A 26,987-nucleotide genomic window follows, 5' to 3' on the forward strand; every position below is an offset into this window, starting at 1 on the left:
ATTGTATGTCCATAGCTCCTTTATCAAATATTAATTGACCATATATGTCTGGGTTAATGTCTGGATTCTCTAGTCTGTTCCATTGGTCTGTGGCTCTGCTCTTGTGCCAGTACCAAATTGTCTTGATTACTATGGCTTTATAGTAGAGCTTGAAGTTGGGGAGTGAGATCCCCCCTACTTTATTCTTCTTTCTCAGGATTGCTTTGGCTATTCGGAGTCTTTGGTGTTTCCATATGAATTTTTGAATTATTTGTTCCAGTTCATTGAAGAATGTTGCTGGTAGTTTCATAGGGATTGCATCAAATCTGTATATTGCTTTGGGCAAGATGGCCATTTTGACGATATTAATTCTTCCTAGCCACGAGCATGGGATGAGTTTCCATCTGTTAGTGTCCCCTTTAATTTCTCTTAAGAGTGACTTGTAGTTTTCAGAGTGTAAGTCTTTCACTTCTTTGGTTAGGTTTATTCCTAGGTATTTTATTTTTTTGATGCAATTGTGAATGGAGTTGTTTTCCTGATTTCTCTTTCTGTTGGTTTATTGTTAGTATATAGGAAAGCCACAGATTTCTGTGTGTTGATTTTGTATCCTGCAACTTTGCTGTATCCGTTCTAGTTCTAGTAGTTTTGGGGCAGAGTCTTTAGGGTTTTTTATGTACTGTATCATGCATCTGCAAATAGTGACAGTTTAACTTCTTCTTTACCAATCTGGATTCCTTGTATTTCTTTATTTTGTCTGATTGCCGTGGCTAGGACCTCCAGTACTATGTTAAATAACAGTGGAGAGAGTGGGCATCCCTGTCTAGTTCCCGATCTCAGAGGAAATGCTTTCAGCTTCTCACTGTTCAATATAATGTTGGCTGTGGGTTTTTCATAGATGGCCTTTATTATGTTGAGGTACTTGCCCTCTATTCCCATTTTGCTGAGAGTTTTTAACATGAATGGATGTTGAACTTTGGCAAATGCTTTTTCAGCATCTATGGAGATGATCATGTGGTTTTTGTCTTTCTTTTTGTTGATGTGGTGGATGATGTTGATGGACTTTCCAATGTTGTACCATCCTTGCATCCCTGGGATGAATCCCACTTGGTCATGGTGTATGATCCTTTTGATGTATTTTTGAATCCGGTTTGCTAATATTTTGTTGAGTATTTTTGCATCTACGTTCATCAGGGATATTGGTCTGTAGTTTTTTTTTTGGTGGGGTCTTTGCCTGGTTTTGGTATTAGGGTGATGTTAGCTTCATAGAATGAGTTTGGGAGTATCCCCTCCTCCTCTATTTTTTGGAAAACTTTAAGGAGAATGGGTATTATGTCTTCCCTGTATGTCTGATAAAATTCCGAGGTAAATCCATCTGGCCCGGGGGTTTTGTTCTTTGGTAGTTTTTGGATTACCGCTTCAATTTCGTTGCTGGTAATTGGTCTGTTTAGCTTTTCTGTTTCTTCCTGGGTCAATCTTGGAAGGTTGTATTTTTCTAGGAAGTTGTCCATTTCTCCTAGGTTTCCCCGCTTGTTAGCATATAGGTTTTCATAGTAGTCTCTGATAATTCTTTGCATTTCCATGGGGTCCATCGTGGTTTTTCCTTTCTCATTTCTGATACTGTTGATTTGTGTTGACTCTCTTTTCTTCTTAATAAGTCTGGCTAGAGGCTTATCTATTTTGTTAATTTTCTCGAAGAACCAGCTCTTGGTTTCATTGATTTTTGCTATTGTTTTATTCTTCTCAATTTTATTTATTTCTTCTCTGATCTTTATTATGTCCCTCCTTCTGCTGACCTTAGGCCTCATCTGTTCTTCTTTTTCCAATTTCGATAATTGTGACATTAGACCATTCATTTGGGATTGCTCTTCCTTTTTTAAATATGCTTGGATTGCTATATACTTTCCTCTTAAGACTGCTTTTGCTGTGTCCCACAGAAGTTGGGGCTTAGTGTTGTTGTTGTCATTTGTTTCCATATATTGCTGGATCTCCATTTTGATTTGGTCATTGATCCATTGATTATTTAGGAGCGTGTTGTTAAGCCTCCATGTGTTTGTGAGCCTCTTTGCTTTCTTTGTACAGTTTATTTCTAGTTTTATGCCTTTGTGGTCTGAAAAGTTGGTTGGTAGGATTTCAATCTTTTGGAATTTTCTGAGGCTCTTTTTGTGGCCTAGTATGTGGTCTATTCTGGAGAATGTTCCATGTGCACTTGAGAAGAATGTATATCCTGCTGCTTTTGGATGTAGAGTTCTATAGATGTCTATTAGGTCCATCTGCTCTACTGTGTTGTTCAGTGCTTCCGTGTCCTTACTTATTTTCTGCCTGGTGGATCTATCCTTTGGGGTGAGTGGTGTGTTGAAGTCTCCTAGAATGAATGCATTGCAGTCTATATCCCTCTTTAGTTCTGTTAGTATTTGTTTCACATATGCTGGTGCTCCTGTGTTGGGTGCATATATATTTAGAATGGTTATATCCTCTTGTTTGACTGAGCCCTTTATCAATATGTAGTGTCCTTCTTTATCTCTTGTTACTTTCTTTGTTTTGAAGTCTATTTTGTCTGATATTAGTACTGCAACCCCTGCTTTCTTCTCACTGTTGTTTGCTTGAAATATGTTTTTCCATCCCTTGACTTTTAGTCTGTACATGTCTTTGGGTTTGAGGTGAGTTTCTTGTAAGCAGCATATAGATGGGTCTTGCTTTTTTATCCATTCTGTTACTCTGTGTCTTTTGTTTGGTGCATTCAGCCCATTAACATTTAGGGTGACTATTGAAAGATATGTACTTATTGCCATTGCAGGCTTTAAATTCGTGGTTACCAAACGTTCAAGGTTAGTTTCTTTAGTATCTTACTGCCTAACTTAGCTCGCTTATTGAGCTGTTATATACACTGTCTGGAGATTCTTTTCTTCTCTCCCTTCTTGTTCCTCCTCCTCGATTCTTCATATGTTGGGTGTTTTGTGCTGTGCTCTTTCTAGGAGTGCTCCCATCTAGAGCAGTCCCTGTAAGATGTTCTGTAGAGGTGGTTTGTGGAAAGCAAATTCCCTCAGCTTTTGTTTGTCTTGGAATTGTTTAATCCCACCATCATATTTGAATGATAGTCGTGCTGGATACAGTATCCTTGGTTCAAGGCCCTTCTGTTTCATTGTATTAAATATATCATGCCATTCTCTTCTGGCCTGTAGGGTTTCTGTTGAGAAATCTGATGTTAGCCTGATGGGTTTCCCTTTATAGGTGACCTTTTTCTCTCTAGCTGCCTTTAACACTCTTTCCTTGTCCTTGATCTTTGCCATTTTAATTATTATATGTCTTGGTGTTGTCCTTCTTGGATCCTTTCTGTTGGGGGTTCTGTGTATTTCCGTGGTCTGTTCGATTATTTCCTCCCCCAGTTTGGGGAAGTTTTCAGCAATTATTTCTTCTTAGATACTTTCCATCTCTTTTCCTCTCTCTTCTTCTTCTGAGACCCTTATAATACGGATATTGTTCCTTTTGGATTGGTCACACAGTTCTCTTAATATTGTTTCATTCCTGGAGATCCTTTTGTCTCTCTCTATGTCAGCTTCTATGCGTTCCTGTTCTCTGATTTCAATTCCATCAATGTCCTCTTGCATTCTATCCATTCTGCTTATAAACCCTTCCAGAGTTTGTTTCATTTCTGCGATCTCCTTTCTGGCATCTGTGATCTCTTTCCGGACTTCATCCCATTTTTCTTGCGTAGTTCTCTGCATCTCTGTCAGCATGTTTATGATTCTTATTTTGAATTCTTTTTCAGGAAGACTGGTTAGGTCTGTCTCCTTCTCTGGTGTTGTCTCTGTGATCTTTGTCTGCCTGTAGCTTTGCCTTTTCATGGTGATAGGAATAGTTTGCAGAGCTGGGACGAGTGACGGCTGGAAGAACTTCCCTTCTTGTTGGTTTGTGGCCCTCCTCTCCTGGGAGAACAGCGGCCTCTAGTGGCTTGTGCTGCGCAGCTGCACGCAGACCGGGTTTCTGCTTCCTGCCCGGCTGCTATGGAGTTAATCTCCGCTGTTGCTGTGGGCGTGGCCTGGCTCGGGCAGCTGCTCCAAAATGGTGGAGTCGCGTTGGAGCAGGAGCGACTGGGAGGCTATTTCTCTCCATAAGGGTCCTCCCTGCTCCCTGCAGCCCAGGGGTTAGGGTGCCCAGAGATCCCCGGATTCCCTACCTCTGGAGTAAGTGACCCACCCTGCCCTTTAAGACTTCCGAAAAGCACCCGCCAAAACAAAACAACGACCACCAAGAAGAAAAAGGAAAAAAATTTTAAATTAAAAAAAAAAAAAATTTTTTTTAATTTAAAAAAAAAGGTGGTCGCTCTTTTTTCTTTATTCTCCGGTGCCAGCCTCAGGCCTCTGCTCACCGGTCTTGCTGCCCTGTTTCCCTAGTATTGGGGTCCCTATCCCTTTAAGACTTCCAAAAAGCGCTCGCCAAAACAAAACAGCAAAAAAGAAAAAAAGAAAAAAAAAAAATGGTCGCGCGCTTTTCTTATGTCCTCCGGTGCCCGGCCTCCAGTGCCCGCTCACTGTTCTTGCTGCCCTGTTTTCCTAGTATCGAGGGCCCTGCTCTCTGGCCCGGATGGCTGGGGCTGGGTGTTCGGCAGTCCTGGGCTCCGTCTCCCTCCCGCTCTGCCTGCTCTTCTCCCGCCGGGAGCTGGGGGGAGGGGCGCTCGGGTCCCGCGGGGCCGGGGCTTGTATCTTACCCCCTTCGCGAGGCGCTGGGTTCTCTCAGGTGCGGATGTGGTCTGTATATTGTCCTGTGTCCTCTGGTCTTCATTCTAGGAAGGGTTGTCTTTGTTATATTTTCATAGATATATGTTGTTTTGGGAGGAGATTTCCGCTGCTCTACTCACGCCGCCATCTTCCGCCCCTCTTCAAGAGGCTGCTTCTTTAGCTTTCATTCCACAGAGGATAACATGAGAAGGGATGTTGTCAACCCAAGATGGGCATGTAGCTTGAGTGGGAATTAAACTTTTGTGGCTGTAAGTCATTACCGGTTGGAGATCATTGTTGCTGGAGCATCACTTAGCCTTTGCTGAGTGTTCTAGAGCATATGTGGAAATGGGCTCAGACTTCTCTTTCCAGAAGCTATGGTTAGCTGGTCTCGGATTGGGTATGCAAGGAGACTGCTGCAATGAGAAGGTGTGGATAAATTATAATCTGCTCTAGGCCTTAGAAAGAATCTTTGTCTAGCTCAGTGTAGCCTTGGTGTGACCTTGATGCCATCTGCTTCATGTCCCATGTGTCCTCTGTTTTGATCACTGATCCACCTTCAGGTGGGCACAGCCTCTTCCCAGACCCTCCGAAGAAGCCATTACACCAAAAGTAGCAGTAGACAATAGTGATTTTACTGAAGATTTCTTAGGGAAGAGCGAGAGGTTTACGTCACGCATCTCATTCACGGCTTTGGCAGTTCTGTGTGAGAGCGGTGCCCTCCGGAGGCAAACGCTTGGGTTCAAAGGCCAGCTCCCCCACTTACTGTGTGACCTTGGGCAAGTTACTCAAATTCTATGTCTGAGTTTTCTCTTCCCTAAATTGGGGACAAAAACACTTCCTGTCCACTAGGGTGATTATTATTGGTCTTTGAAAAGCATGAAAGTTAGACTTGAACTGACTTCTTCCTGTTGAAAGCCTGCTTCTTCCATGGCCTGTTTTTTCCTGAGGCATCTACGTAAAATGAGACTAAATGGGAATAGGATGCTGGACACACAATAAATGCACAGTAGCATTAGCTATTCCTATCGTTATTATCATTTAGGAGCCTTCATCAGCTAGGCTTGCTTTCCTAAATCCCTTCCTTCCCCCATGTTGTTGGTGGGCATGTCTCTCCTTTGACCTTTGACCTTCCCCCACAGACTGTCCAGCCTCACGGGCTCCTGTATGCTGCCTTCGAGGCTGGGGCTCCCGCCCACCTTGATTCCCTTGTGTACTGGGGATCCTGCTCTCTCTCTCTTTCTTTCTCTCTCTCTGTCCACTGTTCCACCTTGGAAAAATCACTTGCAGAGAACAGCCTGGACCCTGCAGTGGGGTTCCTTCCTCAGTAGGAAGAGATGGTCTTGAGGGATTGCATCTCACAGTCCCAGACGCCAAAGATGGAAGCTGGACTCCTCAGAGCCCCAGCCTCCCAAGCGGGGTCTTCTCACCTCCTCAGCTATTGCAGGTAGCCAGACATAGGTCAGGCGCAGTCTTCAGAAGGGAAGATGTTGGCAATTTTTTCCTCAGTATCAGTGAGTTTCAGTTACTAGCCAGATCTAGAGTGTCTGCATTTCAAGGATTATCTCTAAAACTCTAGTTAAAGGCTTCCAGGAAAGATAGAAAATTCTAGTTAATCCAGGCCAACCAAATGCTATATTCAAACATCCAGACCCAGGCCTGGATAGGGCAGATGACAATGGCATGACAATGAGCACATGCCCAGAAATGTCTGAAATGATCATATTTACTTATTTTTAGTAGCTGTGTCACAGTTTTGGCTCATTTAGTCTTGTGTTCCATTAAGACTCTCAGATCTTTTTCACAGGACCCTTGGATTCTGATGAAATTCAGTCTGTAGTGGCTCAAGCCTTATGCCTGGTGGTTCAGAGCATGCAGTGGAGTCAGGAGACATGCGTTCCAATTAGAGTTTCACCCTAAAAAGCAGCACGAAGTACAACAAGTTGTTCTGAGGCTCACTTTCTTCATCTATAAAGTGAGAATAATGATCGTGAGGATCACCCTGCCATACAGACTCGTCAGGGTCCAGCAACACAAGGCATGTGAAGTGTTGGGCTCAGGGTCTGGGACACAGTAAATGCTTGCTGCTTCTGTCTCTGCATGTTGCTGTTGTTACTGTCAGGACTTCAGGTCACCTGGCCCTCCAGCCCTGCCCTGAAGCTCTTAGAAAATCACCTCTCACTCTCTGAGCCTGTTTTTATTGGAATCTTGGGGAAAAAATCATGTAAATGCAACTCTTCACTCCTGCTTGTCCTTACTGTCTCAGGGTTCTAACAGGACTGATGGAGAGATGGCTTGCCTGCTTCATTCACACACCGTGCCTGGGACCATCCTCCCAGCAGCCCTGTGACATCAGCACTACCACTGCCATTTCATGGATGCAGAAGGGGCCCAGGGAGGTTGAGACGCTTGCCCAAGATCACACAGCCAGAAAGTAGCAAGGCCAGGGTGTGAAGAGTCTATCTAACCTTGAATGGTTTTTATTAACAAATACTTTTTCAGTTCTTTCTATGCTCCAGGCACTGTTTTAACTACTTTACAAGTATTATTTCACTTCATTCTAATAACTCGTAAGGTTGTTAATCTTACTGTCCCCGTTGCGTGGGTGAGGAGACTGAGGTACACAGAGGCTGCCTCTTGCCCAAGTTCACTGGGTTTTAGTAGTAAAGGTGGAATTCAGACCCCGCCAGCTGGTCCTGCTGCCTTGCGATGCTTTTCTTTCCCACACACCTCACTGCCTCACTTGAGATTCTGCTTTTCTCAGTGGGCAAGTTGACTGTCTTCCTGTGGCAGACATGCCGCCCTTCCCTTGGCCCCTCAAGCCGCCTAGAGGGGGAGCCACCAATGTGTTCATCCCACCAGGACTGTAAGAGCCAACCAGTCCCCTTTGTCCCTGCCCCCTCCTCAGAAGCCAGTGGGCTCCAGTAGCAGACTGGTGGAGCCAGAGGGGGCCGGGCACTGGGAAGCCTGCGGCGTGGGTGGCTCATCGTGAGCTCCCCAGGAAAGAACAAACTCGCCAGAGCCGCCACCAGGTGCTGGAGCCAGGTGACTGTCCGGGCGCTGACCCCACGACAGAGAGGCCTGTCCTTACTGGGACTCCCTAGGACATCATGTGACAGCATGCGAACAAACAAAAGCTCTATTGACACCTGAATTTTGGACTTCTGGCATTTAGAACTATAAGAATAAATTTCTATGGTTTTAAGTTACCAAATTTCTGCTAATTTCTTACAGCAATCTTGGGAAACTACTAACTACACTGTTCCACTTTTGTGTCAACTCAGGTAATCAAGCAGTGTGTTTTAGCCCTGTTATCTTATGTTTTAGACAATGGAGACTAAGCTAACAGATGCCATGCTGTAGCCCAGATTGTCTATTCCTCTTACTCTCAGACAAAAGCTCAACATCATTTCCTCACTGACTTAGTCTGAACATGTCTGCATCATTCTGAGCGAAGAATGAGTTACCATCTAGGAATTCCCCTTAAAAACAGGTTCCTGGTGAATCTGTCCCACTTTACCATACGGGAAATGTCAACAGCTCATGCACTAGAGTTGGCTAGAGCAAGATTTGAATTCCAGATTCCTGTGAGACGGTGGACAAAATGCTTTACATTTCTGAGTTCCAGTCTCCTCAGTTGCAAAATGGGCATCACTAACTTACTGGGTATTATAGAGGTTAGAGAATACATGCAAAGCACAAAGCAAGTGACCTGGCCCATGGTGCATGGTCCATTTACTCAGTAAATATAGACTATATGTATTAGTTATTTAGGGTTGTTATAACAAAAATATCATAGACTCAGTGGTTTAAACAAGAGAAATTTTTTGCTCACAGTTCTGGAGGTTGGAAGTCCCAGATCAGGTGCCAGCAGGGTTGGGTTCTTGGTGAGGACCCTCTTCCTGGCTCGCAGACACTGCTTTTTTGCTGTGTGCTCCCATGCAGAGAAAGAGAACGCAAATTCTCTGGCCTTTTGCTATAAGAGCACTAATCCTATCAGGAGGGCTCCACTTTCATGACCTTATTACCTCCCAAAGGCCCCACCTCCCAATAACATCACATTGGGGATTAGGTGGGAAAAATATGAATTTGGAGGGGAACACAAACATTCAGTCCATAGCACAATGGTACATTGCTAGATATATTTAAAACCTAGCTTAGGACTTTGTTCAGATATATGTTCAACCTAAGACTACATTCAGAGAAGGTATACTCAACTTCACGGAGGTAAATCATGACTTTTAGGGATGGTTTAGGAGTGTGCATGGTACCCAGTTTATCCAATGAGGTGAGATGAGGAAATCTGCTGGGATTTTTTAGGAAAGTTTCTTCCCTGATTAAAAATAGACATATAAAAAGGTGCCCACTCACACTTAGTTTTGGACACTGTGATATAAAGATACAATGCATAGAATTCAGGCAGCCATTATGTGACCATGAGGTGAAATCCCAGAAAATCTCTGTGAGTCGGCATTGAGCCCCGATGTCAACAAGCTGATGAGTTCACTACCTCTGCAAATGCTAACTTCCAACCTCTCAGTGTGTGAAATAATAACTCCTATTGTCTAAGCCATTGTCAGGTTTGCAGCTGAAAACCTCCTTAAATGTTACCCAAGGACTTTGCATCTTGTATAATTGTTCTCACCAGTGATACACTATTTTTAGGTCTAACAAGCAATAACTTAAAGCAATTCCACGACAGCTATTACTATGTGTGACTCTCTTTAATGCTGAAACCAAATAAAGTTTCATTCTTAGTGTTTTTCTTTCTATTGAAACATTTCCTTTCACTTGAATGGAGGGGGGGTTTCTTCACCAAAATCACTCTCCCTATGAATCTCAACACATGCTGATCGATTTCTTCAGTGGAAATATTTCTCACACTAAAATCCAATTCTCAGCACACACACATCATCTGGGGACCGAGTGAGGAGGAAAGCAGCATTCTGAAACCGTGTGTTGAATAAGACACAGTTGGGAGCTGTGTTATCTGGATGCTGAATCCTGTTCAGTTTTGTCGGTGAGCTGTCTTGTTTCTTTTCAGCCTCCCCTACATTTAGTTCCCCTGAACAGAAGCCAGATTCTTCCCTCGTCCCCTCAGCAATAGGCAGGCCTCCCTGGAAGGGGCTCCAGAGTCCAGGCTGGGGGTGGCTGATGGTGACTAAGTGAAAGGAGTCCGAGGGGGAAAGCCCTGCTCTTCCGTGCTTAAAGCCTCCCTGCTCTGCCTAATTCAGTCACCACAGGGTAGCCTCCCTGCATTTAGGGAAGTCAAAGAGAAAGTGGTCTAACAGAGGAAGTGTTAACCCTTAACCACCAGGTTGAGTGTGGAGAGGGTATGGATGCTACCGGGCCAAGTCACATCTCCCTCATTTTCTCCCCCTCTGTCCTCACCTCCTTCTCACCTGTCCCATTACCCCATCCTCACTCCTTACACTACTGCCATAGCTTCCTGGCTGGTGTCCATATTTCCACTTTTGTACCCTATGGGTCATTTGCACAGAAAGCAGAGAAAACCTTTAGAACCAGAAAGTACCTGAAATAATCCTGCCACCCACTTGCTCAAAATGCTCCAGTGCTCCCCTCCTACTCGGTACAAAACACCAAGTCCTCATCACAGCCCATGTGACCTGCTTCGCTCTCCTTCCAGCACCCCTCCACCACCCATTGTGGACAGAGCCCCGTTTCTCAGAAGGGCTTCTCAGCCCTTCCCCGGAGGTTTCTCAGTCTCCTGGGCCCCTCCACAGCGCTTTGGCCTGGTCATACCCTGGAGACCTTCCCAGCTGGCTCCTTCACCTCATGTGGGCACTATGGATGTTATATTTTCAGACAGATCTTCCTAATTCAAATTGGCACCCCAGCCAGTCTCTAGCTCCTTGCCTTGACTTTCTTTTTTTTTGAGGGGGAAGGGTGCAATCTGAAGATATTTCTACTTCATTTTTTGTATTGAGATACAATAGATGTATGACATAATAGTTTCACATACATAATGATTCAGTGTTTGTGTATATTGCACAATGATCACCACAATAGGTCTAGTTAACATCCATCACCACACATGGTTACAATTTTTTGTGTATATTTGACCTTTTAAGATCTACAGTCTCAGTAACTTTCAAATATGCAATACTGTATTATGAACTGTAGTCAGCATGCTGTACACTACATTCCCCATCCTTGGCCCTTAAAGTCGTACTTATTGACGTCCAATTTACATGCAGTACACCTCTGGGGTGTACAGTTCTCTGAGTGTTGGCCCACGTATACAGGTGCGTAGCCTCCACTGCAGCCAACATGGGCAGTAGTTCCAGTACACCAAAAGTTTCCTTGTGCCCCTTTGTCAACAATCCCCTCCTCCACCTTAAGTCCCTGGGAACCATAGCTCTGATTTCTGTCCCTATACTTTCACTTTTTCCAGAATGTCATATAAACAGACTCATACACTATGTAGTCTTTTGTGAATGGCTTCTTTCACTTAACATAATGCCTTTGAGATTCATCTGTGCTGTGTGCATCCATAGTTCATCCCATTTTTTTGTTGAATAGTATTCCATGATACGGAGGTGCCACAATTTGTTTAATCATTCACCTCCTGAAAGACATTTTGGTTGTTTCCAGTTTCTGGCTATTACAAATAAAGCTGCTATGAAACAACTGTAAATAATTTTTGTGTGGGCCTATGTTCCATTTCTTTTAGAGAAATGCTCAGGAGGCAGTAGCTGGGTCATGTGGTAAGTGTATGTTTAATTTTAAAACATCTAAATTAGAACGTTCAGGCATGCTGCTGGCAGGAGCGGTCAGCACAATACAAAGCTCCAGGGAAAAAAGTCCAGTGACAGAGCTCCATGGCTTCTGACAAAGGTCCTTCCACTGGAGATGCCACCTTGAGGAGAAGAATTCAATCCTGGGAATTTGAAGACTTCTTTGACCCCAGAGAACTCTGTAAAGAGACCTGTCTGCTCTATGAAATCAAGTGGGGCAGGAGCCGTAGGATCTGGCGAAACTCCAGCAAAAACACCACCATGCACGTTGAACTCAATTTTATAGAAAAATTTACCTCAGAGAGACATTTTTGCCCACCCATCAGCTGCTCCATCATCTGGTTTTTGTCCTGGAGTCGCTGTTGGGAATGCGCCAAGGCCATCCGAGAATTTTTGAGTCAACACCCTAGTGTGACTTTGGTTATCTATGTAGCTCGGCTTTTTCAGCACATGGATCAACAAAACCGGCAAGAACTCAGGGATCTTAGTTAACAGTGGTGTGACTATCCAGATTATGAGACCCTCAGAGTATGATTACTGCTGGAGGAATTTTGTCAACTACCCCCCTGGGAAAGAAGCTCATTGGCCGAGATACCCCCCTTTGTGGATGAAGTTTTATGCACTGGAACTCCACTGCATAATTCTAAGTCTCCCTCCGTGTTTAAAGATTTCAAGAAGATGTCAGAATCATCTTACATTGTTCAGACTTAATCTTCAAAACTGCCATTACCAAATGATTCCACCCCATATCCTTTTAGCTACAGGGTTGGTACAACTTCCCGTGATGTGGAGATGAATAGAATGATTCTTTGTGCAGGCTGTTTCAAGAACAGGCAATGGTGACCCACTAAAGAGTGAGTGCCATTAGAATTTAGAAATTTTCAGCTTGTGTTTTCTATACATTGACAATGATTAATTGAAGAAGAAAAAAAATAATACCAGTTACAATAGCATTAAAAACATTTAAAAAGGTAGAAATAAATTTAACCAAGGAGGTGAAAGATCTGTACACTGAAAACTATAACACATTGATAAAAGAAATTGAAGATGCAAATAAATAGAACAATATCCCATGTTCATGAATTGGAAGAATTAATATTGTTAAAATGTTCATACTTCCCAAAGTCATCTATAGATACAATGCAATCCCTATCAAGATTCCAATGGCATTTTTTTTTACATAAATAGAAAATCAAACCTAAATTTCAAATGGAACCACAAAAGACCCTAAAGAACAATTCTGAGAAAGAACAAAGTTGGAGGCACCATACTTCCTAATTTCAAACTGTATTACAAAGCTATGGTAATCAAACAGTGTGGTACTGGCATTAAAAACAGACACATAGACCAATGCAACAGAATTGAGAGCCCAGACATAAACCCATGCATATATTATTAACTAATGTTTGGCTAGGAAACCAAAAATACTCAATGGGAACAAGATATTCTCTTCAATAAATGGTGCTGGAAAAGCTGATATTCACCTGCAAAAGAATGAAACAGGACCCCATCTTATATTGCTCACATAAATTAATTCAAAATGGATTAAAGACTTAAATTTAAGACCTGAAGCCATACAAATCCTAGAAGAAATTTCCTTGACATTAGTCCTGTCAAAGACTTTATGGATAGAACACCAAAAACACAAGCAACAAAAGCAAAAGTAAACCTGTATAGTAAAAGAAACAATCAACAAAATGAAATGGCAACCTATGGAAAGGGAGAAAATATTTGTGAACCACATATCTGATAAGGGGCAAGTATCTGAAATATATAATGAACTTCTACAACTCAATAGTAAAACCCCAAATAATCTTATTTTAAAATGGGCAAAGGACCCGAATAGACTTTTTTCCAAAGATGAAATTCAAATGGCCAACAGTTACATGAAAAGTTGCTCAAAATCACTAATTATCAGGGAAATGCAAATCAAAATCACAATGAAATATCACCCTATACTTGTCAGAATTCCTATCATCAGAAGGACAAGAGAAAACAAGTGTTGGCTAGGATGTGGAGAAAAGGGAATCTTTATACACTGTTGGTGGGAATGGAAATTGATACAATCATTATGGAAAGTAGAATGGAGGTTCCTCAAAAAACTAAAAGTACAACTGCCATGTGATTCAGCAATTTTACTCCAGGACACATATCTGAAGGAAATGAAATCACTATTTAAGAGGTATTTTCAGTCCCATGCTTATTACAGCATTATTTACAATAGTTAAGACATGAAAACAACTTGAGTCCATCAACAGCTGAATGGATAAAGAAGATAGGCCACATATAAAACACACAATGGAATATTATACAGCCACAAAGAGAAGAAAATCCTGCTGTTTGCAACATCACAGATGAAACTTGAGGGCATTATGCTATTTGAAAGAAGTCAGAAAAAGACAAATACTGTATGATCTTGCTGATACATTGAATCTAAAAAGACAGAAATCATAGAAACAGCAGATGAGAGATTGCCGAGGGCACTGATGAAGGCTGTAGAAGAGTACAGTTTTCAGTATTAAGATGAATAAGTTCTGGGGATGTTAACAGTACTGCACTGCATACCTGAAATTTGCTAAGATAGTAGATCTTAATATTCTTACCACCAAAATGAAATTATCTGTGTGAGGTGATGAAAAAAAAAAAACAACATCTAAATTACTTTCCAAAATGTCTGTACCATTTTATATGTTAATTTTGTGCAAGACCAATTTAGTAATATTTTATGAATCATGCTTTTGACCTCATGTCCAAGAACTTTGAGGAGCCCCAGATCACAAAGATTTCTCCCCTATTTTTTCTCCTAACCTTAGATCTATGATCGATTTTAAGTTAATTTTTTTATATAAAATGTAAAGTTTACATCAAGGTTCATTTTTTTGTTTATGGATGTCTAGTCATTACAACACCATTTGTTGAAATGCTAACTTTCTTCTTTGACTTCCTTTTGCATCTTTGTCAAAAACCAATTAGCCCTATTTGTGTGAGCCTATTTCTGGGCTCTCTTTTTCTTCCATTGATCTATATGCCTATCTTTTTACCAATACTAAACTTTCTTAATTACCATATATGTATAGTAAGTCTCAAAATCAGTTTTGAGATTTTTCCAACTTCATTGTTCTTCAAAATTGTTTTTGCTGTTCTAGTTCCTTGCCTTCATTGCCATATAAATTTTAGAATCAGCTTGTCTGTATCAATTAAAAACAATCCACCCATGATTTTGATTGGGAATGTGTTAACTCTGCAGCTGAATTTGTTATGTTGAGACTCTACTTCTAATCCATGAATATAGTACATCTCTCCATGTATTTGGATTTTTTGATTTCTGTTAACAGAAATCAGTTTTTTTTTTATGGTTTTCAACATAAAGATCCTATGCAATTTTTGTGAGATATATGCCTCAGTATTTCATTTGGAGGGTGAGAGAAACAATTGTAAAATGTTTTTTCAATTTCAATTATAAATTGTTACTAGATAGAAATATGATTTTTGGGTGTGTGTTGACCCTTCGTCTTGCAACCTTGTTAACTGCATTTATTTGTTTTAGAAGCTTATTTGTAAATTCTTTGGGTTTTTCTATGTAGACAACCATTTCTTTTTCTTGCCTAATTGCACTGGCTAAGGCCCTGAGTACATTGTTGAATAGGAGTGGTGAGAAAGGACAACCTTGTTCTTGATCTTAAGGGAAAGCATTCAATATTTCATCATTAAGTATGATTTCAGCTGTAGGTTTTCTATAACTATAATTTATCAGATTGAAGAACTCCTTATTTAATCTGAAGAGATTTTACAAATCATGAATAGATGCTTTGATTGTTGTTGAATTTTACCAAATGATTTTCTATATCAATTGATATGATCATGTCACTTTTCTTCTTTAGACTGTTAATAGGGTTGAGTATTTTGATTTTCCAAATTGAACACACCTTGAATTCCCAGAATAATGTTAATTGATTATGGTGTATTATTCATTTTATAAATTGCTATATTCAATTTATTAATATTCTACAGTAGTCTTTGCATCTGTGTTCATGAAAAATATTGATTTATAATTTTCTTTCTTGATGATTATTTGTCTGATTTGGGTATCAGAGTAATTCTGGGAAACATTCTGTCTTCTTGTTTTATTTTTCTTCATATACTGGCCTCTCTCAGTTTAGTTCCATGGGGGACAGACTCCCTGTTCTCACTGTTCTAGCCTAAGTGACCAGAACAATGACTGGTATACAGTAGGCAGTCAATAAATATGTTTTGCTGAATGGGTGAATGCACTCTGCCTAATTAACCAAGAAAAATGGAGACTGAAGGGGAAAGAATGGAAGAAACTAGAAAGAGGAACATAGCTTGAACTGAGCTTGGAATGTGATGATATAAAAATGATGTTGAAGACAATGTGCTTCAGTAATGAAAGGGAAAGACTGCTTTGGAGTCAGACTGGGTTTGGATTCTGTCTGTGACACTAACAGATGCATGTCCTTGTGCAAACTGATCAGCCTTTTTGAGTTTCTGTCTCCTCTTCTGCCAAGTGGGGATCATGAAAAACCTACCTGGCAAGGCTGAAGTAGGTGGTGATGTATTTGAAGTCCCTGACTGTCAGCACTCAATAAATGGGAGCTACAGTAGCAATAATCATAGGTTCTTTGTTGAATGACTTCTAGTAGTCACTTCTACTGTGAAATGGATATGAGCTGGAAATTAAGCCAGAGTAGACTGGAAGGAACTGTGCCCACCTGCTCAGAACTGCCTGAGATTTGAGAAATACTTAATTCTTCTTCAACTGACCTTAGGTAGGAGAGCAAGAGTCGTTAGAAAAATCAGAGCTGATTCTGGCACTGACAACCAGGTTTTCTCCCAGGACCTATCTCTGTCCATAGACCTGGTTAGAGCATCTTGGTCTCACACAGACCCACATCTGCAGTAGAAGGTCAGACTACTGGCAGAGCATACTTCCGCCTTCTTTGAGAAGAAGAAAGTGGGAGACAGAAGAGGGAGAGGATGCAAATTTTCAGGCTCAGTGACAGTAGGAGTGCTTGGGTTTCTCAGGTAACAGCTGAAGCAGAGAAAGCTGGTAAAATAGGATATCTGTGCCAAGTATTGGTGCTAGTTATCCACCAGTTCCCAAGAAGTAAAATGCCAAAGGGAGAGGACCTGGAACAAGATCGGAACAGGAAAAGAACACTTTTCTGTCCTGGAATCTGAAACGGGTGTGCTGAAGGAGGGGGAGTGTTGTGGAGGGAGAAAGCATGAGAGAAAATCCACAAATGCCCCCACAGGATCTTGTGAACTGTTTGCATAGTTCCACAACACTGATCACTCATGCAATCCCAGAGCCCAGACTATGCATGTCCCCATGCTGTCACCAGCCATCACAGGGCACCCAACCCTGGCCCTGCCCCTCTTGGGGTGCTCCTCACAGCTCTTGGCATAGTTCTGTGCAGAACACACTGTTTGCCATTACCCCAATCAAGGCCAGCTGCAGAGCAGGATGCTAGGTGGCCATTGCACCTTTCCATTGTTCAGAAACATCAAAATAACTTTCTGAATAAATCTGGCTGCGACATAACTAATACTGTTTCCCATGAGTAAAGTACAACTGCAAGTCAGTATCAGGCTGGGCCTTTATAACTCAGAAGGTGTTTCTTTTCCTTCTGGGGCCAAGAAATATATTCTATTTTGTTTAATGTGCATGTGAGGAAAAATTAGAAAGTAGAGGTAACTTGCAGTTTCTCTTAGAAAGAAGGCTTTCTCCCATCTAAATGCTGGTTGTATTCCTGACTTGACATGTTCCAATCTCTGAGTACTGAAGTGCGAACCTTGAGAGATTATTGTCCATTGGATGGAAAGCCGGTTCTCGGCTGGCTCTGCGGGCACGGGCAGACTCACTGCTCGTGGTCTGGGAAGCAGGGATGAGACAGGAGATGCCCTGCCTGCCACTTTGGATAACAAGCCCCATAACCTCTAACTCAGTCTCTCTTCTGATGCGTGTCTTTGTTGCACTGCACTCCTGGGTCCCATCCCAACTTCATCCAAGTAAGATATGTGCTGCCCTGTGTCACATACACTTTTTCTCTTTAATAATTTTTTACTGAACAGGGATGTGTGACTCTTACAGAGGAGACTATACATGAGGATATGGAAAAAAAAGTATTTTGTAGGGTCAGACGTGATTTAATAATTTTTCCCCTTACATTTTAATATTATACTACATTCATCACATCTACAATTATCGTCTTAAAAGTTCCCATTATGCTCAGCAATGATTTTCAGACCCTTTCCTTTTTTTAAATAAGCAGTGGAACTTGTTTTTCTCAAGTGAAATTTCACACAGATCCCCAGTATGTAAAACAGATAACAGTGCAGCTAAACTTAGCTCTTCACAAGCCACAGAGGACACACAACAGCCACAGAGGACACACAACAGCCTTGGCCAATTCAAACTTTGCTGAAGCTCTGCTGAATCAAGAACTGAACACAAACCAGACAGGGACACGGAGTTGAGCCTGGTCCCTTCCACGTTTAAACGACCAGAAGGCCACAGAGCAAGGAGGACGGAGGGCTGGGAGAGAGGCCGACCCATCCCCGCTGCAGAGCCCCTCCTCCACCTGGCGCTGAAGGACTGCAGGCGCCCCCCAGATGGAAGGGCCTTCGCGAAGCCACATCCCCCTTCCGGGCTCGGTCACCCTGCGGTGAGGTGGAGGGGCCCAGGCCCATTTGCACATCTGGTTCTCATGACTGAAAACCCATTCAAGTCGGAGCAGGCTGAGTTGCCCAGAACAGCTGCCGCACCCCCCTTTCCTCTCAAGAAGTCCCTCTCCTGTGAGGATGGAAGCAGGCCTGTTCTCTGTAGGAAATGTGCACTCAGTAGTGTTTGCCATCAGATAAAAACAAGACTCTCCTCTTGTTCAAGAGAATGAGAAGCACTCCTAGTGAACTTGGGACTCTGTTAAAACAGAGCATTTCCTTCCCCACTTGGCTGGAGCAAACTGTCGTTTTGGAGGCCATCATGCTCTCTAAGAAAAACAAGATGTCTCACCAAGACCAAGGGTTTGGCCACAAGTTCATGGTGGGACCTCCACAGAGTTGGCTAAGCTCTCTGTGCCTGACTCCTGCCACCTGTAAGCCGAGGAACGGAACTGGGGTTAATCATTCCAGAATTTCTGATAATACAGCACAAGCCTCAGGCTACAAATTCCATGGTCCTTAAAGCATTTAGCTTTAGGGCTCTCAGAGAATGAGCTCACATTGAAACAGCTGCAGAAATGAAAGGAATTAAGGCTGCTACCAGTGCAAAGCCCTGCATGTCAGGGGTGATGGTCACCCTTGTGTCCGCTCGGCTTGGCTGTCAGCCAGTGAGTTAACCAAAACTGAATCTAGGGGTCGCTGTGAAGGTATTTTGTAGATTTGGTTAACAGCTAAAATCAGCTGACTTTAAGTAGGGAAGATTACTCTTGATAATGTGGGTGGGCCTCATCTAGTCAGTTGAAGGCCTGGACAAGCAAAAGCAGATTTTCCAAAGAAGAAGGAATTCTGCCTCACAACTATAACAGAAACCCTGCCTGAGTTTCTAGCATAGTGGCCTTCCTTACAAATTTTGGGCTTGCCAGTCCCTGCAATTGTGTGAGCCAATTCCTTAAAGCAAATTTCTTTCCATAAGGTAAATGGTTCTAGATTGTATTATCCCTAAGAAACAGAGACAAGACCAGGCAAGATCTCCTTGGACTCGGACTTCATTTCTGTTCTTCCAGCAGGACACATGGCTCTTCTGTTAACCCCATGACAACCTAAAAAGTGATTTTAAAATGAACTTCACTTTCTGAAAAAATTAGAGATTGTTCCAGCAGAGCAGCAGTTTTCACTGTGACCCATAGAAACAAATACACTTTATGTTGCAACCCAATACATACATATGCACACCAAACACGTTTAGCATGTAATGAAACAACAATTTCTGGGAGAGGTATTTTTCAGATGCAATGCATTTAATCATTTCTATTCTATTTTACTTGGTTAAAAAAAAAAGCTAGTCACATCCATTAACTTGCCTGTGTGAGTCAAAATTGTCCATCACGGCAGATGTGCATCTGGTGCCCATAACGCATCTCCTTGAGCCGCCTCCGATTTCAGTCACAGCTGTGGTGGAAAGTTCCAGAGAGCTCAGGCTCACTTCCCTCACAGCATGCCCCTGCAGGCATGCAGTACACAGCTTTCTGCTTTGAATCCTGGGCCTGGCCGTGGCTCCCACACAACTACCACCTGGAGGGCTGGGGGAGTTATCACACCCCAGGGGCAGTCCTCAGCCAGTGGGGAGAGAAGTCGGCAGTCAGGCGGAACATTTGGAGAAGCATTCTGCGCTCTTCTTGGGACGCCCCCTCCTGTGGAGACTCGAGCCCCCTGCCCACAGCAATGACCTTGATAACGTACCTCTTCTTTCCCTGCCTTGCCTGCCCTGCTCCAAACTAACGGCGCCTGGGATACCTCCCGAACCGATGGCTTGCCTCGGGCTCTACTTTCAGGGAAATCCAAACTAGGACCCATCCTCTCTCTCACTGCAGGCAACTTCTACTACCCCTTTCAGAGGGTCCCCGGGTGTATGCTGGTATCTCTAGGAATGACAGGAATTCTTATTTCTTCAGCTGTCTTCCCACTGCTGGCCAAGACAGCGCGGAGCGGGGAGCCAGGGTTTCCAGGGCTTTCCACAGGCCCAGAACTGTGCTAGTGTATACTTTCACTTTCGTTAAAAAGTAGCTTCCTTATTTAAAGTTAAAAACAGGCAAATTCATTTTTATAGCTTTTTTGAGATATTTACGTACCATACAATTCACCCATTTAGTGTACAATTAAAGGATTTTTCATGTATTCAGAGTTGTGCAACCATCGCCCCTATTTTAGAACATTTCTAAACGAAACCCATTAGCAGTTGCTCCCCATTTCCTTCCAACCTCCCTTACCGCAGACCCAGGTAACCACTAATCTACTTCCTGTCTCTGTTATTTACCTATTCTGGACATTTCACATAAACGGAAACAGACCATGTGTGCCCTTTTGTGACTGGCTTCTTTCACTGAGCATCATGTCATAAGGCTCATCCACACTATAGCATATGTCAGAGCCTCATTCCTGTTCATCACTGAATAATATCTCATTGTATAGCTATGCCACCTCACGTTAACCTTTGTCTCACTTGGCATACATTTTGATTGTTTCAAAAAATATTTTCTTATGTTGAGTTAAAATCTGTCTTAGAATTCTGTTTTAGCTTTGACCTTCTAGGTTAACCCATGCCAAACATCTCCCTCCTTCAGGCGAGGACCCCTTTAGTGTGGGGTGGTTCTTCGCCACACCAACCTCTCGGTTTTTCGTGTAGAGACATGGTCTCTAGATCATGCCTTTCTCACCATGCTGATCATAGTCCCCTGATGGACTGCAGCTTACCACAACCATCCTAAAAGTGGGATGGCCCGCATTCTAAAAAGCTAATATCATAGCTTTTAATTATTATTAAAATAATAATAACAATAATAATAAATATCATTATCCCTTTAATTATTCATTTATATTATAATCAATGATAAAACGACAAGCTGAATGGGAATCATACTAAGAGGCTCTATCCAAAAGATGCACATTCATTTTTTAAATTATTAATATGTTCTGAGAATACCTAGTAAGAGCCCATTTACCACAGTGACATTCCTCTGGGCAAGAAGGAGGGCCCAGCTGCAATAATAACACCATTCACTCAGGAAGCATCTCAATCATGTTTTTTTGTGAAGTGGCTCGAGAATATTCTTTTCTCAGCTATGTAAATGTGACTACATAATTACCTTCAGCTAAGGAAGAAGCTGGACAGGGATAGACTTGCTATCCGGGTGTCCAAGAGAATGAAGGGATTGGAGAGAGAGGGATAGGGCGAGGAGGGCCCCATGATTCACTTGCACGTACTTCTCAGCACTGATCATTCTGGCTTCATTATCTTTGCTTCAGAAGTTGGTCTTTCCAGATCAAGAAAGGACTCCTCTGGTACAAGAGCCCATCTTCAACACGTCCTTTGTATCCTACACAGAGCCTGCCATAGCCCCTACAAATTTAGTGTGTGCTCGGTAAATACTTCTGGAGAATAATAGATAGGTGGCAGGTGGATGGATGGATGAATGGATGACGGATGAATGAATGGTTGGATGGGTGCATGGATGGATGATGGATGAATGGATGGATGGGTGGGTGGCTAGGTGGGTGGATGAAAGGAGGAAAGGAGAGAGGTAGGTATAGTAACACATGGCCACAAACAGAATCATCACCTCAATACAGAAGCTGCTAGTGAGAAGCAGTTGCTTATTCCTGAATGTGACCAGCTTCTGGATGCAGACCTTCACTCTTTCAATTCGTCAAGGAATGTATCTTTTCCTTATATCCATATCTGTGTCAGGCTTCCCATAACCTGAGGAAAACTGGGTTGCTTATCTTAATAATTCAGATAGTGTGCATGGAAGGCTCTGTAACTGTAAACTCCTGTTTGAATGTGAATGGTGTAGAGCAGTGACACTATTATCTCCTTAGTGTGTTTGGGTCCAGGGAGCTGGCAGGTATTCTCTATGCCTGTTAGCAGCTTGCCATGACCCTTTTCCTCAAGGCTCTGTGGAAGCTGGGCCAGAAAACTGAGGATTAAAGAACGTCAGATGATTGTAAGAGGAATAAAAAATGGGATCACCTTGCCCATCTACCTCTTTGTACAAATGAGGAAACTGAGAGAGGAGAGGTGACGTCTGCAGGTCACATGAGTAGCTAATAACCAATCCAGAATTCAGAGCCAGGTCACATGACTCCCGTTTTCTTTCCCTAGGCTTCCTCTCTAACATCCTCGCTGGATCAGGCCGTGAAGATCAGCACTCATCTCAAACACACTGCCAGTCACCTTGAACGACAAGCAGCCCCAGCAGAGCATGGATGAGTGCTACAAATTCTCTTCTGTTCCTTAATGGTAGGGTCTCTGGGCTCCTTTCAAACTCTTTTCTTCTTGAGTGTCCTTTAGCTCCCAGTCTGGCCCAGTGGTGAGGAGTTGGAGATGTGCTGGATGGAATGGAGGCCTGGAGAGCCTTTGGGAAGTAAGTGACGTCTCTGATGACGCACGACCTCATCACAAGACTTTGGTGGGTTTAAAAAAGCTCTTTTGAATTACTCAGATTATTTCCCCTGGCAGAGATATGGCCCAAAATATCCAACAGGCCATTCCCAGTGCACTTTACAAAGCTTAGATGTTGCTAGAATAGTGATGTTCTTGGGAAATGCAGCAGCCATTACACAATAAGAGCTGGCACTTTCCTGTTTTAGCAGACAACACTGCCCCTGTAATTGGGGTAGGAAATAAGATAAAACTCATCAAAACTCTACCCCATACTCAGCCTTGACATTAACTTTTTGCTCCAAGAATTCTTCAGACTAGAGAGGCACCTCATTTCTGCCTCTGGTGGGAAGGAAGCATTTGGGTCTGGGAGTTAAAAGACCTGGATGGTGGGGAAATCTCCAGTTCTGGACTGCATGATGCTGGGTGAGTCACCTAACCTAACTGAATTTGACACTCTTCGTCTGTGAAGCAGAAATAGTAATAACAACAGCTGCATCCCAGGTTGATACTGCAAATAGTAGAAGAATTGTTTAAATAAAAAGAACTGCTGAAGAAAAAGTTATTCAATGACACTTGTTAAAGGTGAGAAAGACTTTATTCAAGAGAGCCATGGCAAGATGTGTAGAGACCACTGCTGTGGGGAGAAACTGGATTCAAGCCTGAATACAACATGGGTAAATGAGATAATAGCAAAGGAGCAGGGTGGTGGGGTCAGTGGATGGAAAATTACCAAGAGAACACATTAGGGGTAAGGGGGGATTCTTGTAAAACCCACCAAATAGCATCCTTGCTGAAGGTAGGCCAAGGTTATCAGACATCCCCTGGGGCTGGTGGAGCGTGAGGACCTAGATCAAATACCAAAGGTGGAAGATTCTGTTTAAGCTGACTTAGCAGAATTCTTGCTAAAATTGGACAACGCAGAGATGAACAGAAAAGTCCAAAAGTCAAGGCCTAGTTGAAAAGTTCAGTGGAGCCTGAGTAGAGTTTGGTAGGGGAGAGAATCTTTGTCAATCCAAATATTAAATGTCTTCCAACTTGGTTGCCTGGGAAAGGCTGATGGCAAAAGACGTGCAGGAGAAACCCAGGCCCAGCAGCTCTGGAAGTCAGCCCACAACTGACTTTCTACCAGTTCCTGGGGCGACAGTATACACGGTAAAACATTTCCTTAGACCTCAAATACTGTAAAAATTAACCTCAGGATTTATTTCATGCTTTCAGATTTTGCATATAAGGAAATGGTGGAGCAGAGACTAATGGTTCAAAATTGCATAGTAAATTAGCTGAGAAGCATGCGGATCTGTGGTACCCCAGGAGCTTCCCCCACTGAAAGATGCCTTGATCTTTCTTGGGAGACCCTACCTGGATTCCCATTTCTCCCGTGGGCTCAGGATTTTGTATCACTTTTTTTTTTAATTAAAGTATCATTGATACACAATCTTATGAAGGTTTCACATGAATAACATTGGGGTTTCAACATTCACCCATATTATCAAGTCCTCCCCCCTCCCCCCACACATTGTGGTCACTGTCCATCAGCATAGTAAGACGCTATAGAGTCAGTACTTGTCTTCTCTGTGCTGTACTGTCTTCCCCATGACCTACCTATATTGTGATTGACTTTGCACCACTTTTGACAGGCAGTCTGGGGCACTCCGGACTCAAGAATGTTTAAAAATACACCTATTTAAAAAACCAAGCTCCTGAACCTATTCATTTATCACAGACAGCAAAAAAAGATTCACTCACTTAGACATATCAGAGGAAGCTAAGTTTCCCCCTTCACCTTTCAGGCCGCTTTAATTATGTCAGGCCAAAAGCACAAAGAGTTTTCTAGGAGGCAGCCCAACAATGCAATTTACCTTGTGAGCTTCTTTCGCACCATCTGTGCTCCCCAAACAAATTCAGTTAAAACAGCCATATGGATTGAAGAATTTGCCCCAAAGAGAAAAAAGTGAGACTCATGCAAAAATGGGATGAGGGAAAATTAGATTTTCAGAGAAGAAATGAATAGACAGAGCTGCACATGTACAGCAGGCTGTCGGCTCTCACGTGCTAGTTAATCACCCGTGGGCACACCTTGTGGTGTGTTGAAGCCCAAGTGGCCCCAGGTGGTCACTGCCCCATTCGTGGGCGTTGGAAGGTGTCCTGCAGGTTGAACAGGAATTTATCGTTTCCATCCTCCCTGGCTCAGCCTCCAAGGCCTCACTCGGCTGCATTTAAACTTTTCAACTTGGAAGATAAACATCAGGGATCCAAAGGGATTGATTCAGAGGCCCCGTGGAGACAGCAAAAAGGCTGGCCTGGCGGCAGCTGGGAGAAACCACAAGCTAGAGGAAAGGGCAGTCAAAGGGGCGAGGTCTTCAGGCCTCCAACTGCCTCCACGGGTGGGGTGGGGTGAGTCTCAGAGTGTTTGGGGAAACAGAGAGAAAGACCAGCCGGAGGCTTTCTGGAGAGAGGAAGGAGGGAGCAGAAGCAGGAGAGAGACACATCCATTAAAGGGAGGGGAAGTGAAAGCTGGAGGTCGGGGGAAGGAGTCAGGTGAGGAGCACAAGTAAAAGGGAAGTTTTGCTTAAGACTCATGAAACCACACACACTGGCCTCCAACACTTATTTTCTAAAATTAACAGCAGAATTCCAGAAGTAGCCTGGATTCTGAATATAGCTTTACAGCGCTCTGCATTTTTTAAACATCTGAAGGGAGATCGTGCATGACTGCCCGAATCTCACTCTGTATCCCAAAACTCCCCCGCAGATCCCTTCGGCTCCTCTCTCCTCCGAAGTTGTTTCTGTGTGTAAAGGAGGCTGCCTTTTTAGAGTATTAATATTTGCTCTGGGCCACCGATGTACTTTGGCTTCTCTAAAGAGCTGCTGCAGCACCCTGCCTGGGTTCTGCAGGTACTCCAGTCTCCCCCGCAGTTTGGAAAGTTGGTGTGAAGCCTGGGAGAGCCAGAATCTGCACCAAGGAGGGAGGGTCGCTGAGTAGAGGAATGTAAGGCCACATGATTAGCCATCCTTCACGCATGAAAATATAAAGTATATCGATTTCAGCCAACAGGCTAAGCTCGAGGCACCTGTTCTATTCATGATTCTAACCCCTAGGGATTTACTGTGTTTCAAGTATTTTCTTACTTTTAACATGCTTTATACCTTTAACTGAAAATGATGCTCCAAAGTCGTGGGCAGGATTAAATGACTGCTCTTAGTTTCAAAAGGACTTCCAGTAGTTCTCAGCTTCCAAAAGGGCCAACATCTGATTCAAAAGGTCTCTGCCCAGGCACTGCTCTGAGAACTGCAAAGGGTACCTGCCTTCAACTCACCATTTTACAGATCAGGAAATATTTCCAAAACTGGAATGCAGAGCAGTCCTGTAACATATTCAAGAGCAAACAGCCAGTTAGTGCCAAAGTGAAGACTAAAGCCTGAGATTCTTGACCCCTGTCCTCTAGGAGGCTGGAGCATTCCTTGCTGGGGAAATGGAAGTGTCTAATGGGAGAAGCCAATGAATACTGACACTTGCAAATCCCTATTGAGATGACAGAGTTCCTGGTCAATCCTCTGGAAGTAAGTTTACCAGTCAGTGAGTCCATGCACAACAGAGATCCTAACCCCAATGCAGTTAGTGCTTCTCTCTCTCTTTTCTTTTCAATTTTTTTGGTGGTGAAATTCACATAACTTAAATTTAACCATTTGAAGGTGAACATTTCAGTAGCAGTTAGTACATTGATAATAGTGTGCAACTGTGATGTCTATCTAGTTGCAAAACATTTTGTCACCCCAAAATGAAACCCCTGTGCTATAATTTGGCTAAAAATGGATGACTAGGGGTCACCAGGCATCTGAAGAAAAACTTCTGTCATGAAAGACAGAAAAAGACCACAGACAAGAGATCAGAGGAGACAGAGAGTGATAAGAGCAGAAGAAAACTTTTAAACCAAGCCTTTAAAAATTTCTCCTCAGAAAGATGAGAGGGTGTTACATATTTGAAACAAAAAAGATGATGCAAAAACAAGGTAATATTTCTAGAATGTATAGAATGAGAAAGAGCTCTAGGAAATTGAAAGTATGAGAATAGAAATTTTTTTTAATTAATAGAAGAGAAAGAAAATTGAGGAGTTAGAAGATAAAGTTGAAAGATCACCCAGAGAGAAGAAAAACAATATAAAATAAGAAAGAGAAGATAAGACAATTAGAACCTGTGAGTCAGTCTAACAGTGCCAACATTGAGTAGTAGGAGTTCCAGAAGGAGAAAAAAGAGAATATAGAGGTAAAGATGTTATTAAAGAAAAAATACACAAAAGCTTTCCAAAATGAAGGCATTTGCCTCCAGACTGAAAGGATTTCCTGGAGATTTTTGCTCAAAGAATATAAAAGAGACCCACATCAAGGCAAGCTGTTGTAAGGCTTTAGAAGAAC

The 26,987-nt window shown here is 42.7% G+C and overlaps 1 long non-coding RNA gene and 1 pseudogene across 1 annotated transcript in view; both read left to right on the top strand.

Annotated features, from left to right (window-relative positions):
- LOC130684136 (uncharacterized) overlaps nucleotides 1-26,987 on the top strand; it is a 60,193-nt gene that overhangs the window by 29,495 nt on the left and 3,711 nt on the right. Inside the window, exon 3 of the long non-coding RNA XR_008998300.1 lies at nucleotides 22,293-22,430. This is a non-coding gene — a long non-coding RNA (uncharacterized LOC130684136). The remainder of the gene's footprint in view (nucleotides 1-22,292; nucleotides 22,431-26,987) is intronic.
- LOC118909618 (C->U-editing enzyme APOBEC-1-like) lies at nucleotides 11,480-12,702 on the top strand (annotated as a pseudogene).

This window comes from Manis pentadactyla, chromosome 1 (assembly GCF_030020395.1).
Source record: "Manis pentadactyla isolate mManPen7 chromosome 1, mManPen7.hap1, whole genome shotgun sequence".
NCBI lineage: Eukaryota > Metazoa > Chordata > Mammalia > Pholidota > Manidae > Manis > Manis pentadactyla.